This window comes from Corvus brachyrhynchos, unplaced genomic scaffold, assembly GCF_000691975.1.
Source record: "Corvus brachyrhynchos isolate BGI_N302 unplaced genomic scaffold, ASM69197v1 scaffold334, whole genome shotgun sequence".
NCBI classification, from domain to species: domain Eukaryota; kingdom Metazoa; phylum Chordata; class Aves; order Passeriformes; family Corvidae; genus Corvus; species Corvus brachyrhynchos.
Genome location: NW_008238316.1, coordinates 764,871 through 770,359, shown reverse-complemented (window position 1 = coordinate 770,359; position 5,489 = coordinate 764,871).

Sequence of the window (5,489 nt, the reverse complement as noted above, 5' to 3'; positions counted from 1 at the left end):
GGCCCCTGCTTCCAGGCTGGAGCAGCCTGTCCTTGGAGGACTGCACCCCGTGGAAGAGTTACCCATGCTGCAGCGGTTTTGGGAGGACTGCTGCTTGTGAGAGTGGACCCACGCTGGAGAAGTTTGTGGAGAACTGTCTCCCATGGGAGGGACCCCACAGTGCAGCAGGGGAAGGACTCCTCTCCCTGAGCAGCGCAAGAAAACCTCAGGTGATGGACTGACCAAACCCCCCTGCCCTGTCTCCCTACGCTGTTGGTGGGAAGGAGTGAGGGGCTGGAGGGAAAAAGGTGTTTGAAGGGTTTCTTTTACTTCTCATTATCCTCCTCTGATTGTTAGCAATAAATTAACTTTGTACCTCTAGGCTGAGCCTGTTTTGCCCTTGGAGTGTTTTCTCCTGGTCCTTATCTCAACTCATGAACTCTTTGTTAAGTTTTCTCTCCTCTGCTCAGCTGTGGCAGGGGAGAGTGAGCAAGCAGCATTTGTGGGTGCCTGGTGTTGGACCGGTGTCAAACCACAACAATCCCAAAGCTCACAGAGTAAGCGTTGCATGGGACTGAAGGGCTTCCCCTAGCTAAGGAGCTGTCAGGAAGGTGAGCACTGCGAAGTACAGGCTGGGAGGTCACCAAATGCTGTGCCACACCGGGTGGGTGAGTAGCGCAGGGAGTGACACAGCCAGCTGAGAACACCAGAATGTCAGCAATGGGATTGGGCTGGGGACACCAGCACCACAATTCTGCAACAATGAGTGAGTGTGGGAGGAAGGAGTAGAAGAAATTCATCACAGAGAAATGTTATATCATGCATAAATGCAATCCTAAATCTGTGTACGCAGTGGCAGGTTCTGAGCCAGCTGAGACACTGGGATTAGAATATGCCATATAGGCTGCTCCATGAGAACTTGAGCATGGTGCTCTGTAAAGGTCAGAAAACGGAATTGAATGCTCCAAGTTCTTAGGAAAGGGGAAGAACAGAACAGGGAAGACATCCCAATTCCTCACATCAGTATGCAGTGCACCTGCACCATGAGTGCTGTTTGCAATTCCAAAGCACCTATCTGCAACATACCATGGATTTGGAAAGAGCAAGGGGAAAACAACAAGTCTGATCAAAGGCATGGAATGGATTTTGTGAGAAGGATAACTGAACAGACAAACTTTTCCATCTGGGGAAACAGCTGACCAACAGGATATATGATAACAATTTAAATACAACCAACGTAAGTGTTCACTCTCTTTTTAAACAGTGAGACATTATACAATAGAAATACATTTTTAAATCACAGGATTAAAACACAAGGAAAATTTCTCTATACTGTGCACAGTGAAGCTGCAAAGCTCCTCACCGCAGGATGCTGTGGCTGTCAAAAACTGACAGGGCTTCAAAATATATCCTGTAAATTAAAGGAAAGAAAACCCCTTGAGGTCTATTGAGTAAAGAGACACAGTATTTGGTTCAGAAGTGCCTGAAGCACACATTTTCAGGAGATAATCCGGGATCTTAAGGAATCATCACTACCCGGCTTCCCTATTCTTCCACTCTGCTTTGCTTGTGTTGAAAAGAGCGTAAGAGGCTACGGACCTTTCGCTTAAGCCAGCAGAGAGGTGTGAACATTCTAGTAATGATTTAAACATCTTTCAAAAGCCAGTAAAAACCCATGCAGGTCTAGTGGGTTTGGCTTTCTACATCAGTATTTTCTTACTCTATGTGTGTAGACCAAAGCCCTCTGCTTCTGACCTCGGGGCCTGGTCCCTGGCAGCACATGGAAGAATCAAATAATGTTGTGGGTCATCTTTCTCATCAGGGGAGTCATTGCAGTTCAGAACCTATGTGATAATTTGGATTCTTTTTAACTTTGTTTTCCCTTTGTCTCCATCTCTTTTTCCACCTTTTAAAAGAGGTGTCTATATTGCAGGTAAGAGATGACTTGAAAGGAAAGGGAGAACTCCAGTCCGTAAGTCAGACAATCCCCTTCCCTTCCAAGTGTCAGATAAATTTTATCTTTTTGTGAAAGGCTCCAAAGGACTCCAAACTGTTGCTGCATTGCCAGGTAAGATGACAGCATCTGCTCACAGCCATCCAGTGTATCACACAGCACCTGGATGTCAGGGCACAGCACTCTCCCTCCACTGTTTTGCTTTCCCCCAGTAATTTGTGTGGGCTTGCACTGCAGCTTCAGAGTGTGAGACACAAATGTTGTGCCTTTCAGCGGCAGCAGCAGTGACCTTCCACACAATAAATAGAAGGAGAAAGAATTTATAGGCCTCTACACTCCTGAGCACCAGCACTCCTGGGGGTACCTTGCACATACAAATACCTCACTTTGAAGTAGGAACATGCTGAAATGTTGAATAACTGAAGCAGAGATGAGAACGTGACATCTGCAGACATAGCTACACCCTGAGAGGGCTTCACGTCCTTCACTTGATGCTTGATGCTGTAGGTTTACAAGTAATTAAAGAGCTGGTTTAACACAGGAAGGAAGGGGAGAAGTTGCACTGAAAATGAAATTCCTTTGGGTGATAAAATTTCCTCTTAATCTGCTTAACAGCTCTGTTTCTTACTACAAAACATGGTGCAATAAATCTGTTTAATTTTTTTATCTTTTTAGTGGTGAAACCTTATTGAAACATACACTCACCACCCTGGTGATGCGAGACCAGGGTGCCACCTCACTTTTGCATCGTAAGATGAGAAAAGAAAGATCAGGATAATTTCTCCCAAGGAGCCCAACTTTTGAAGCCATTAAATGTGGAGAAAGCAGGAAGAGAATTAAGATATCTCCCAGGCAGTGTGAGGTCTGGGGGTAGAACTCAAGCTTTCCCATGCTCAGACTGCAGTATCTCTATTTTTCTCACAAAAGAATGAATTTGAATAACCTCCTTTTTAACTCGAAGTCTTCATTAAAGGAAAAGAGTCTCTTGGTCATTCAGTGTGCTAGCTCAGCCAAGAAGGGGGCAGGCTGGAGAGAAATAATGTGAATAAATTAAAGAATGAGCATGGCAGTGCAGATGTGAGTGCCCAGACCAACCCCTCCACTGGAGGTGCTGCATCCTGCTCAGGAGGAGATGACTCTGGAGGGAAAGCACTGCCCAAAGTCTACAGAACGTGCAGTTTGTCATCAGCCCTTCTCTTTGAATAAGAAGGTTATTCTTTCTCAACAGGTTTTAGGTGGAATTCGATGACATGCAAGTTGTGTATCAAGCTGTATGTGTCAGGTTTATGGGATACCCCAATACCTGCACAGAGATAAAACACCTTCCTGGCATCTGGAGATTCTTTATGCCTATGGTGACAGCAACCAATAACTAAATTCTTGTAAGCAGGATAAATGTTTTAAATCAGAAGCAATTCTGCATAGATGGAATAGAAACTATGGCACTGGTGTGGTATTAGCAGTAGGGATCCTCAGGTGGGAGTGGGATCACAGAACTCTCCACAGTTTGTGACAGAACTACAGTGCCTGTGGACATTCCTGCGCAGTGCTGAAGTGCCTCCTTTACCCTTAGCACGTTAAACAAACACTGCAACAACCAGGGGACCCCCCAGGAGAAGGCCAGAGGAGGCTGATTTTGTGTGTACTTGAACATGCAATAAAGGTGTGAGAGCTCTGCTCAAACCAAGAGGGTGAACAGATGTAACTGCAGGTGCCCTCCTGCACTTAGGCAGGGGCTCAACCACTACTTAAAAGCTGTGCTTTGGGCTTTCTACAGAAGAATCCTGGGGCTCCAGGTAAGGTGTTTTGTTGTTTTGTCTGGGTTTTGTAAGCCTTGAAACAACAAAAATCTTCAGGAAAGAAAAGATAGACGAGCAAAAAAAAGAACACACATTACCACATCTTCTGTGTAGGAGTCTGCAGAAACAAAACCTGCTTTCTGCACACATCAGAATGTCTTGGGGTGACCTTATGATGTGTATCCCATGTCACTGCCCTATGCCCAGAAATTAACTTTGTGCCTTTCTATGCCTCTAAACTGAGCCTGAGAGGGGGAAGGAAAAAACTGACCAAACTTTTTCAAAGCAGTTTGCAGCTTGTTCAAGGTCACACAGAGATAGTTTTTTTTCCAGCTGCGGCAGGGGAGGGAGGAGGCACCCGGCTTGCTGCTTTCCAGTCAGCTTTTGGCCAGGGGTCCCTGGGTTCAGCTTCTTTTTCTCCGGAGAGAGACTGAGAGTTGAATTTTTTTTTCTTCCCTGGAATTTCAGATTTTCTCCCTTTTCTGCTGGACTGCTTCAATATTAGAACACATCAGGAGGACTCTCCACTGGGCACAGACGGCCTGGCCCTGGGCCAAGCCCCAGCTCCGAAGAGACCAAAGGGAGGACTCTAACACTTTCCCAGGTTTTTTTCTCCACAGCGAGAGATTTTATTATTTAGCATTATTTTCCTTTCCTGTGTGTTTGTTAAATAAATAGTTTTATCTCCTTCACTTTCCTTTGAGGAAAATTTATTTTTCCCGAACCTGGTGGGGGAGGGGTGGTTGTACCTTCCCTCAGATGATATATTTCTAAATTTGGCCAAACCGGAGCACAGAACCAAACCCCACAGAGAGCAGTGCAGGTGTGTTGGGTCTGTGTGGATAAGGATGAGCAATAGAGTCCCTGCTAACACACTGAAAGGCTGTTGACAGCCTGCGTAGCTCTGCCTCTCACAGTGCTGTACTGAGGAGCCAACTGCGAGGACAGGTAACACTCGGAAATAGACATCCTTCAAAAAATGCTTTTGACTTACTGTGAGAGACTGAAATGTTCTGGTTACTGGCTTGAACACTGTTATGAAGGACTTTTTGTCCATTATGGCAAAACTGTATAAAGAAGCTGTGACCACTGGAGCCCCCCTCTCCCTGAATATGCCTGACTGGAACTTTGGACTGTGAGTTACGCCACCTAAGGGAACTTGAGAGAAGATAAAGGTGACACTGTTGGTCAGTTAGGTCTAGGGAGAAGTAAACAAGGCTGAGGGAGAAGAATGTATCCACAAGAAAGCCAAACCCAGCAGCTGTCCTGAAAACCAGCTCTGGCTGGTTCCGTGGGGTGGGGGAAGGCCATAGCCCACAGGCTCATCTGCTGAGGCCAGGTTTGCACAGACTCCCCCCCAGCTAAGGTGCGAGAAGGAGGAGAGTTTTGGGGCTGTGGCACAACCTCTGGTCAGAGGCACTGGAAATTCATCCTCCCTCACACAAACTGGCTGAGTGTAAAACCCCCCAACCCCAGGAAGGCCACACACAAAGGACATTCACATGATGGGCAGGTGAGGGGGTGTCAGAATCCATCAGACACCCCCAAGACTCATTGCTGAGGCCTTGCAGCAGAGCACTGTGCATGATGCACAATGATGCAACATATCCAGAGTCTGGTGCAAGAGAGTGTCAAACTTCCCCCTGCCAGGGGAGGCCCCTGGGCATTCCCGCCTGGCCCAAACATGTATGAATCCATTGAAGTCTGTGTTTTGGGGGGACCCTCACCACCAAGAAGACCTATGAAGAGGAGCAACA